The sequence below is a fragment of the Vanessa cardui genome, chromosome 22, assembly GCF_905220365.1.
Source record: "Vanessa cardui chromosome 22, ilVanCard2.1, whole genome shotgun sequence".
Classification (NCBI taxonomy): Eukaryota; Metazoa; Arthropoda; class Insecta; order Lepidoptera; family Nymphalidae; genus Vanessa; species Vanessa cardui.
The window spans coordinates 3,602,661-3,615,471 of record NC_061144.1 but is presented as its reverse complement, the minus strand read 5'-3'; positions in this window follow the sequence as shown (position 1 = coordinate 3,615,471).

The window sequence follows — 12,811 nt, the reverse complement described above, 5'->3', positions numbered from 1 at the left end:
ATTTTTTGTTGAAAATGCTCGTCCAAAAAATATTTAAACGTGTTATTTTTTGTTTCAATAAAACGCGCCGCTTAGTCTGTGTTGCTCTGCGAATAGAAACGTTATGTTTGGTACATAATATACTTACATGTATTTAAATACACAAAAGAGGTACTTGCTGCTCCAAGAAAAACTACTATCGCTGGTTGATGCAAACAAAAACACAAAACCCTTAAAATTACTATAATACTTTTTTATGTCATTCATTGACGGATTGGCAAATTAGTTATCTGATGGTTTGTTGGTTCCACTCTCCACAAGTATTGGTACTATAAGAATTGTCATTACCATTAACCACCATTAACCACCTATTATCCACTCACCACCAGATGGTAAGTGGATATTAGCAACCAAGTCGAGTATTGAGATAGATTTAAGAGATATAATTATTGATATTATATATACATATACTACCAATAATTATGTCTAAAATCTATAGAATGAAACCGGTAGACATACGATAAAATTTAAATTAAAAATTTTGGCTCAAAATATAACAATAACTATAAATACGTTTTATAATCGTAAATCGACTTTTAATTAGTCTAATATTTTTCATTTCATTTCACTTAGGAGGACTCCAAAAATAATTTGAATACGCAATTATTTTATTACTTTTTAGTGCATATATTTTTTTTTTAAAATAGTGTTTTGTTTGAAGTCGTTAAAATTTTTATTTTTCCTAGTATTGGACATGTACATATATACAAACAAAACAACCAATACATATAGCGTTGATCATTAATCTCCAGCTCGTCATTTGAGGAAAACTTCACAAAATACCTTTATCGGATGTTAATTTGCCTCTTGTATATCCATCAATTCGCATTGAAGTAAAAGGAAATAAAGCTTTAGCCCAGCCAAGATATCCCCAAATTGTTACATTTTCTTTTCAACAAAAAAGAGGTTCAACTGACGTGTGACGCGTTAACAGACCCAATTTCAAATCAATAAAGTTACCGAATTCCATCCTGCCAAGATAAACAAATAAACACATCTCTCGCCGACATAAGTGATACTAAACTTTAAGGTATTTAGAAGCTTAGTCCACCTATAGCACGAGAAATGGCAATTTCCAGGAATTGTGATTAGCGCTCGCTCTCACAGACCGCTCGTTAACAGTTAAAGTATATTTTACTTTTGAATTCAGATAAGCTAGCCAGAGATGCTTCAGGTATCTACCGATTATATTCTATACCATCGTAAAATTACCATATAATTATTATTCAACGAAAATTTAAAATATTATAGAGAAGAATAATTGGCACCGATAGGTTAGAAGTTATGTGTGGAAGTCGACTGTCAGGACGAGGAATGAAGACCTTGTTGTGAGGAAGGTCTTGAGCATGAATTTAGATGGATATAGAGGAAGGGGACTACTAAAGATACGATGTCTGGATTTTGTGAAAGATCATATGGCTGGAAAGGATGTTACCTGTGAGATGACGTCAGACAGACAAGTACGGAAGAAGACATGCTTCGCCGACCCCAAGTAAAATTGAAATATGGGTAGAAGGATGCTGATTCTTATGACGACAAATGGCTGATGTTAAAAGATATGATGAGATATTAGCATCCCTTGCCAATGTGCAACAAACCTTGGGAACTAAGATGTTATATCACTTGTGCCTGTTACATTGGTTCACTCACCCTTCAATCCAGAACATAACAATATTAATCCAGAAAATTCACTGCGATAAGTGAGTGATGCTGATCCAGACGGGTTTACACAAAGCCCAACTGCCAAATAATAGCGTTTCAATAAATTTCTATTTCAGATAGAATGTTTGATTTTCATTTTATAATATAGAAATAGCGGTCAGACCGAGTCGGCCAATGAAATTGATCTCTGAAAATTGTTCGTGGCCTCGGGATGTTGAATACGTACACACAATAAAAGGTTAATCGCAGAGGTATTATTACAAGTACAGAGATTAAAAGGTATTTTTTATTTTAAATATATGTTTATACGAAAACTGTCTGAAAATTTCGGATGGAAATATATCTTGGAATGTTCGACATCTTTGATCTAAGGTTATTAGCTTCTAGATAAAGAGGTCTTAGTTTAAATTCTTAGAAGTTTTATTATAAAGAAATACTCGAAAAACATGTAAAGGCGTTTCTTCAGTGCCTGAACTCATGGTCATGTTGAGTTATCCGTCCCATTAAGCTTAGAAAGTATGGGACTAGAAAAAGCTCGTGCGTTTGCTTAATCACTTGTACGCTATACATTTTCCTACAAAACAGTCTGGTCTTAATTAAAGAGGTCTCCAGGGATGCAATCTGTTTAAGGGGGCATCATCTTAAAATACTAATAGGTACTATAGAATTTCAGATATTGGCTCATTATGAAACCCTTTTGTTGGATATTTTTAGTACTTTAAACATTGTATATCTCTTTTTTCATACATCTTTAACGGCGAGGAGAAAATGTTTTTTTTTTAAGTAAATAAGCGGATGGGTTTATGGGACATTTGAAGGTTAGTAAATATTACAACCCAATTTAACCTAGTTCTTACGTCTCCTTTGCAACACAACTTTTGGATTTGAGGTGTTGTTAAACCTTATGCCAGTCGTTATTTTGGCAGACTCAACTCTTCAAAATATTTGTTCTTGACGGTAAAATATATTTGTAAACGGCACCTACTCAGACATGGCCTTGAGGGTGACTAAATATATATGGTACATGAATAGGATTCCAAATTCCAATTGTATTCAGTTATGAGACGTACTTGAAAAATGTCATACAGTAGTACTCATTCGTAAATGTGGATATACATTTATTTTTCAATTCGCAGTAAACTACAAGAATCAGTTTAAAATCGTCTTAAGGAATTGAGTCGTTTGCTGGAAGAAACAATTTCGAGGACACACACTTATACCGCATAAGCATATTAATTTTTATAAACATAATAAGGCTGTATATTTAAAGCGTTTGACTGCACTGATTTTAGAACCTCGAGTTCTATTTTTAAATGAGATATCTGCATGAAATACTCTATTTATCGAGAAGACATATAGATTTATTTAGGTAATCATACTAAGTCTTGATCAAAGAGCCTAGATAACTCAGTGGAGCGCTTGCATCTTAACCGATGATTGCCAGTTCTAATCCAGATAAGCAACATTAAATTTTCATGTGCTTAATTTGTCGTGATAGCTGCAACCTGTGGTGGAATATGGTCCATCGTCTCCTCAAAGGATGGCCTTATCCCAACAGTGGGAAATTACAGGCCGTTACCGTGTGATTAACATTTATTTTACAATTTTTTTTATATTCGCATTTTCATGAATCAATTTACGGATTACATTCCTTAATTTAAAGATGACAGGTTATTCCAAAGGCTCTTTCGCCGGAATTAGTTCAGAGATAATTGACATTTGTTCTACAAAATTAAATTTTATTCCCTTTTTCTATTTTCTTTTTAGGGAAAAGTGTCGCTAATCCGCATCAAAGGCCTTTTATCGCTCGGCCTTTGTACTTTTTTAAGGAAAATACTCCTTCACCAAACCCTGCCCATTCCAATCCATTGGTTCCGTGTTCGAATATCGCGCCATCTTTTGTCATTAAGTTACATTCACTAATCTTGGTGTTATAGAATTTTGTATCAGTTTGTTATTATATATTACGTGTTTATTTATGTATTTGTCATGATGATTAGGTCATATAAATAACGGCATTGAAGTTTAATCGAAGCTTAGAAAAAATATCCCCAAAAAATTATCAAATGAAATGACTTCAATATTCTAAAATATATTCTTGAAGATATTCTTATCTGTGAAGAAACATATCGAGAGGGAATCTGTAGAAAATCTTTTGTAGTTCAGTGTGGTGGATACAATACACCAATGACTAACTGTGGAACACTTATAAACTGTTAATAACTTGATTTCTGTATGGTTTAAGTATATATGTAGAGGTTTTTAGATTTATGTAGGGTATATATAGCTTTTCTTTTTTTGAATAAAATGGCCTACCCATTTGTGGGGTTCCAGGATGCCTAGTTCACTAAAATACCCAATAAAGAATTGGCGGTACCCACTCCGTCTTTTCGGCGGGCGCGCCAGAACCGGCTTCTCGTGCAACCGTGACGATATATAGTGTATAACCTAATTTATATATTTAATTAATATTAAACATTATTCCTTTGTTTCCTCTTTACCAAACAGCAAACCATATAGTTTAAAACATTCTATTTTCAAATTTCATGCAGTTAACTTTACCCTTTATAAAATTAGTGCCGATTCAAAATGTTGTTGGTGTTTTGCAACAGCTACTGAGATAACAGAGAAATTTACCCAAACTGTTCAGTGATGCTCAAACTTTTCACTCGGACTGCATTTTTTAACATTTGCATGAAAAAAAGTGTAATAAGCCACCTAGAAAGGCCTGCTTTCGACGAATAAACTTCCAGCCGAATTCGTATTTTCTTCATCAACATTTTATTAACTCAGAAGAATCTTTCGCTAAACTTTGAGAAGGGGCGATTGAATGTTTTTATTAAAAAGTTTCTAATGCTCAGATTATTTTCAGGATAACTTTGAAATTAAGAAGAGAAGAAAAAGTGCAAAGTGAAGAGAAAAAAAAATGCGAATATTGTTTTAATTTTTGGTATCAATATCGGCTAATTTTTAATCATTTCCAACGCTTAAAATTCGATTTTGTAGTATTAAAACCAGCTAATCTTTATTAATCTATATTATCTTTATTATTAAGAGCTGAGATGGCCCAGTGGTTAGAACGCGTGCATCTTAACCGATGATTGCGGGTTCAAATCCAGGCAAGCATCTCTTGATATATGTGCTTAATTTGTGTTATAATTCATCTCGTGCTCGGCGGTGAAGGAAACATCGTGAGCAAACCTGCATGTGTCTAATTTCATCGAAATTCTGCCACATGTGCATTCCACCAACCCGCATTGGAACAGCGTGGTGGAATATGTTCCAAGCCCTCTCCTTAATGGAAGAGGAGGCCTTATCTCAGCAGTGGGAAATTTACAGGCTGTTACTTTACTTTACTTTTTACTTTAATCTTTATTGGAATTTTACGATAACGTTCAACATACAGTAGAAATTCTGCCACATGTGCATTCCACCAACCCGCATTGGAACAGCGTGGTGGAATATGTTCCAAACCTTCTCCTCAAAGGGAGAGGAGGCCTTTAGCCCAGCAGTGGGAATTTACAGGCTGTTGTTGTTGTTATTGTTGTTCAACATACTTATCAAAACCTGGAAGTGTTTATAGTAAATCTCATGATCGGCACTTTAAATATTTCGAAAATATGAGCCACTATTATTGGCTCAGTTTTATGCAAAACCCTCCTATAGATACCATCCAATGATCACATATTATACCGCCAAACAATAACTAGTACTCTTAATAAACAAACCTTAAAAATACTTCGTACCTATATCATCTGTTTTCAAAGTTAAGTTAGTGTGAGCCTGTTTAGGCACTCGTTCCATATCATATAAGTTCCCTAGGCTAGGGATTGTTAATATTTCTTACTATAGTACGATGGAGGATAGTTACCAATTACCATCTGATTCCTCATTTGACACGTCTGCCTACTTATAAAATATCAAAAAGTACCTAATACTAGCTATGCCCGTGACTTCGTGCATAATTTAAAAAAAAAAATAATGTGTAGCCTTAGTTATTCCTTATTACATCAGCTACTAGTGAAATTCCCGTCAAAATCTGTCTAGACGTTCCAGAAATTATCCGGAACAAATAGACAGACAGAAAAATCTATTTTATACATATTTACTTAATTTATTACAAACAGACATTCAAATTTTATCATATGTATAGATAAATTAAACAACCTAAGGAACGTTCCACAATTATCGATATTCACGTATTAATATACTCGTACCTAGATCTGGAACTCACACAAATAGCTGACATAAACGAACATTAACACGATATAGTACTGACTAAGTTAATTACATCATTAAGCCACAATCAGCACCAGCTTCCGAGACAGGTGTCCGTTGAATGTAATGTCAATTAATCATCGCATAAATAGGTTATAATCCCTTATAACTTACGTAATAACATTCTAATATTATGTTAATAATGACCAATTGATACTGGAAGAGACTAATGTCAATTGATATAAAACCTTTTTTGTACAAATATGTCGCAGTATAAATATCGTTCGATTATATTCAGCCAGCTATTATGTTTATCTTAATGCATTGTAGTTTAAAAAAAGAATAATCTAGTCAATTTAAAAACTAAGAAATTTTGGCGGATATGACGTTCTTAATTTAAAATAACTTAATTCATATTTTGATTGCTTCACATAAAAACCTATATATCAAATGCAAACGTCAAAATCAGCTTAAAAACAAAATATAGGTATATCATAGAGTATACACAATCGTTATTGTGAACTTACTCCCTTTTTGAACTTGGTTAAAATAGATATTCATTTTACTACGTTATAAAAGATTATTTATTCCTATATGGGTTTCATATATATTAGGTAAGTGAGGGTTGCTTATAAATAAAAATGAGGTCGTCACAGGACAGGCAGATACGAAATATAAAGATCGATCCTCTTTGATATTATTTATTATTAAAAAACCAATTAACACATATAAAAGAAAATTAAATATACAACTTATTATTTTCTGTTAATGTCTCACTGCTGGGCCAAGGCCTCTTCTCCCTTCTTCTTCTGAGGAGAACATTTTAGAGTTTGCTCTTTGATAAATTCGGTTTGGATGTACATCAGGCAACATTTATTTGAAAAATTAAACCCAAGCTAGTTTTTTTACGATGTTTTCCTTCACCGCCGAGCATGAGATGAATTATAAACTTTACTGTGTTTGAACCCGTAATCATCGGTTTAGATGCTCGCGTTCGAACTACTAGAGTATCTCGATTATTGTATCTTATTAATATAATAATACAAGATAGTAAAAGCAGCTGTATACATAGATATATAAATAAAATATTGGACAGCATCATATACATTACTCTGATCCCTAGGTAACGCACTTGTGTTATGAAAAATCAGAAGTAACGACGGTACCACAAACAACCAGATCGTAGACAACATAAAAAACTAATGAAGTTTTTCTGCATCGACTCAGTATGGAATCGAACCCGGCACCTCGGAGTGGCGTACCCATGAAAACGTGTGTACAGCTAAAAAGTGTATATGAAATCAGCTACTCCCAAAGCACGCTTCCAGATGTATAAATATAAATAGAAATAAACAAGACAAAAATGCTTCACTGACGTTTATATTAAGTTACAAATAAATTTATCTAGTAATTTCACATCAATGTCACAATACAGCCCTAAATCTAACGTCACTAATGAGATGGTTAACCAAACGCTAATGGATGTAGCTCCGGTCGGAATTGTCATGATATATGATGCTGAATAACTAACAATTTTATAGATCACTACTCTTGTGGAATATATTCATAAAAAGCATATATTAAATGAAATTATAATACGCATTACCGGTGGTAGTTCGCCAGAGAGAGATGGAAAGGTGAAAGGAATAGTAACAGCCTGTAAATTTCCCACTGCTGGGCTAAGGCCTCTCTCCCGTTAAGGAGAGGGGTTCCAATGCGGGTTGGTGCAATGCACATGTGGCAGAATGTTGATTAGAAACATGCAGGTTTCCTCGTGATGTTTTCAGTCACCGCCGAGCACGAGATGAATTATAAACACAAATTAAGCACATACATATATTTAGTGGTGCTTGCCGGGGTTTCAACTCGAAATCATCGGTTAAGATGCACGCGTTCTAACCACTGGGCCATCTCAGCGCACGAAAGTATAATAGTGAATCTATTTACACTAGAGTTACACTATATTCACTCACTAACCTCACCTCGACCTCGCACGGATACAATACCTACACTAAATATACTACATAATGTATTTACACACAACGTTCAGTTTTTTGTCGTTAGATCTGCAAACCGCTATGTAACGCTCTTCAAATCTGTAATCAAAAATGATTTTTAATATTTAGTATCGTTATTTCCCGATAAAAAGCGCGAATGAGCCAGTATAATTTTGTAATTAAAATATGTATGAAAAATAAAAATTTCTTAGGACTTCTGGTTTTTGGTGCATTGTTGGTGTACCTGAGGAATAATTAATATTTCTGTCAGTGATTATACATTTGGGTTTTGGTGACCACTTACCAAAAGATTGAGATTACCAAATATTATGCTTTCCGGCTCCTTTAATCAAAAAAAAAAGAAATATACGTTGTTCCAGAATCCTTTCGAAATATCAATTTCATTCGCCATTCATTCGTTCAATTGAAAACAATACGAACAAAAAATATATTCTTGTAGTTAATTTTTATACCATGATTTGTAGAGTACGTAAATTATCATTAATATGACATTAAATATAAGTAGTATTAACTTTCATCAGCTCTTTAGCGCGGATTATATGCTTTATAAATGTAGATCATCAATTTTAACATAGTAAATAAAGGACAGGAAATTAAAACTATCAGAAATATGTGATAGGTAACTCTATTAAAAAACGGGATCGAATGATTTGATTTGTTGATATTCGATTTTTAAACCAATTAAAAAAAGTTTTTAACTAGTAATATTCGATTTTAGAAATAAATGAAAATAAAACGTTATTTGTTTACGTCATCGAATCGAAGCCGGTGAACCGATTATAATCATATTTTGATACATATAAAGTATGGAAAAAGCGCGTTTACAGGGACAAAAGACGCGGAGCCAATTACTTTATAAAATTTTCTAAGACATTATAATTCGTATATTTTTAATATTATATTATTAATATAGTATTCTCGAATTGTTTTTAATAGATCTGCTATAGGGGATAATTAATGTATAAAAATGTGATAACCTCCTCCCTTTTGAAGTCGGTTGAAAACCGCATCAAAATCCGTTGCGTATTTTTAAAGATTAAAGCTTACAAAGGGACATATGTATACTTTGTTTTATACCATGTTGTGATTAAGCAGAAAATCAGAGTTATTTGCTCGATTTTTTCACAATCGAAGATTCATCTGGACCTCGGTTCTTATATAGTTTATATCATTATAATAATTCATTTGAACAAGTTAACAAATATTTGTTTACATTTCAACAAAAAAAATATAGGTATATATAACAAATTTCGTAAATTTTCGATAAACGTGAGGCGTAATTTTCTCTCATAATACACGAAGCTTACATAAAACCACGACCCATTGTAATTTCCAACTTGGTGATAATGACCAATAAACAATAATTTCGTATGAACGTAAACATTAATTTGCACAATGTGAAATATTAAGCGTCGACAACATTTTGCTGGAAATGAGAGAATTTTATAATGATAATGAACCTTTTTTTATGTGAATAAAATCAATATCAAAATCGAAGTATTATTTATTCAAATAGGTTCAACAATGTAAAGCTACCACCGGTTCGACGAGCAAATTCTACCGTTAAGAAACTCAGTTCCTCTTTAACACCATTTTCATTCGATAATATCTGACATATAAAGTAAAATGAAATATTTATTAATTATAAATTGATTTATAAATAAATCAACAATAGCTCATTTATTTCATTAGATATAACTAATATTTTTTTTATGGCATAGGTGGCACACGAGCAGGAGGCTCACCTGATGGAAAGTGACTACCACCGCCCATGGACATCTGCAACACCAGGGGGCTTGCAGGTGCGTTGCCGGCCTTTAAGAAAGGAGTACGCTCTTTTCTTGAAGGTTCCCATGTCGTATCGGTTCGGAAAAACCGCCGGCGAAAGCTGGTTCCACAAAGTAGTTGTAATACTTCAATTGATAGCAAGACTTAGAATTCGTAGTTTGAATTTGACAATCGTTAAGTGAGTATTATGCTTCTAACGAAAATCAAACGAAGTATATTCCATATGGTATTTTTCATATATATCTATGTATTCACTCGCGAAAGAGTAAAATGTGTTAGTGTGCGTGAAACGACTTAGTGTACCGACCGCAAAAAAATACAATTTTGATGATATTTATGGAGTTAATGTTATGAAAAAAAATATTTAGCTTGAAGGGACGTGACTTATGAATCAGTTGATTATTAAAATTATAACACAACACAACAACAGCCTGTAAATTCCCACTACTGGGCTAAAGGCCTCCTCTCCCTTTGCTCCCATTGAGGAGAAGGTTTGGAACATATTCCACCACGCTGTTCCAATGGGGGTTGGTGGAATACACATGTGGCAGAATTTCTATTAAATTTGTCACATGCAGGTTTCCTCACGATTTTTGCTTACACCGCTGAGCACGATATGAATTATAAAGACAAATTAATCAGCGGTGCTTGCCTCGGATTGAACCCGCAATCATCGGTTAAGATGTACGCGTTCTAACAACTGGGACATCTCGACTCTAATAAAAATATATGAAAGGTAAATAAATCTACAACCATTTCAAAACAAAGCTTTTTTTTAATTCACTAGTTACATAGATCACAAATTGTTTACTAACATAAGAATTAATAACATTTAATGCTTACATATAAGCTAAAACTTACTCTTACTTACTTTTGACGACCTCCGTGGTGGAGTGGTGTGTACACCGGTTTTCATGGGTACGCCACTCCGAGGTCCCGGGTTCGATTCTCGGCCGAGTCAATGTAGATTATCATTAGTTTTCTATGTTGTCTTGGGTCTGGGTGTTTGTGGTACCGTCGTTACTTCTGATTTCCATAACACAAGTGCTTTAGCTACTTACATTGGGAAAAAAAAAAACTAGTTAGTAACTGTATAAATCTTGACCAAGTGGAATGGTGGCAAGAATGCTAGCATTTCTCCGTTCTCTAAAAATAAGCAACATCTTAAAAGGGCTTCTTTATTAATTTATCAAGTATCATTTCGAAATAGATATTACATTTTAAAATTCAATGATGAAAATAGGTCCGTTGTGAAATGTCCATGAATAAAACAGCGTCAATTTATCATTCCTGGGACGCGTTAACGCCTTATTATGTAGATTGAGTGCAAGTGGCTATTTCCATACTTTTCTCTCTCCCCAAGCGAAATAAAACTTATGCTAACACCTTGCCTGTTGCTTGTAACACAGTAAATGTATAAGACTTTACTGCGCTGTCCTATATATTAATAGCATAGGCCGATTTTTGTCCCAGTTATTATTATAGGGCGATGGCTGCATATCAATAATAAAGAAGATGAGATGAAGAGATCCATACATGTACAGAAAATTAAAAGGCTTCTTGATTGCAATTTACCAAAGAGCGGTGCTACGGCTGATAAGAAAAAAAATATATAACTTAAGTATGCAATCTGAACTCTCTAATATTCGATTTTCAAAAAAAAAATATTCAAAAGAGGTATCATTATTTTATGATAAAATTTATATCAAACTAGCCGCCCATGACTTAGTACGTGTTTGAATTTAACAAAAAAGTTATTGTAGCTTAAGTTACTCCTCATTGTATCAGCTATCAAACAGACAAACAGAAAGAAAAAAAGAAAAATTATGTGCAATGTACCATGTCAGGATCTATGCATTTATCAAAAAGCGGTAATTTTATTTTACAAATAGACACTACAATTTTATTATATCTATAGAAGATTTATAAATGTTTAAATATTTTTTGTTATTATTTTATACGTATACAATTACAAAATTAATATACCCACTCTTTTCTTGTAGCGTCTGATCGCTGTAAATGCCATGGATAGCCTGGTTTGTTTTACCTCAGGAAACGCGCCTTAAATGTACAAATTCTTGTGTAAAATAGTCTTTATCTTATGTGCAATAAAGAATTCATTTCCTTTACATCATCTGGTGAATCCTATGGGACTCTTTAGAATGTGAAAAAATTCAAAAAATACTAACAGGTAAAGAAATATATTTTAAATTATTTTGGTTTTGGTTTTTTACACTGAGATAGCTTAACGGAACACAGTTTTCATAATGGCACTTGGCAGAGGATAATATTTTATCTGGGAAACCAGCATTTTTTCCGAATCGTTGGACAATTCTTCAACGATTAATGAGCTGATTCTCTCTTGCTGTGATTGTGATTGCCGGCTTTATTTCAAGTGAATTATTAATTGCATGTGGTACTTCTTGTTGGTACTTTGTTCGCATCATTAGGACCAATAACTCGTGCTAGCCTTTCTCTAGTATGAGCTGAGGACTCGTAGATGTTATTCATGATTAAGTCCCGCTGTTGAAGTCATTGAAATAACCTTTCATTCATATTCACTTTATCCGGGATCAAGATCCAGAATTATGATCTAGCTACATTTGAATAACTCCTAATAAGATCTTCTGAGGATTTTTCCAGTAGTGACTCCTTACCATCTGTTGTCCTAATCATCTTAAAATAAAGTTTTATTTTTCAAAAGTTAAAATGTTTTGTCTACGTAGGTACCTATATAATCTTGAGTATAATAATGAGTACCTAATATATTCTAATATGTATAACTATTTTTATAACAAATGACGGTAAGAGGTCCTGATGGTAAGTGCTTACAAATGCCTATAGACAATGCCACTGTGGGAAATATTAACCATTCCTTACATCACCGAAGGGCCACCAACCTTGGGAACTAAGATATTATGTCCCTTGTACCTGTAGTTACTCAGAGTCACTCACCTATCAAACCGGAACACAACGATGTTAAGTACTGCAGCTATGTAAAAAAAAAACTAATCAGCATAAATAAAAATATCTTCTGAATTTATAACGGAAATAAAATGTACTCCCAAGAAGAATTTATTAACGTA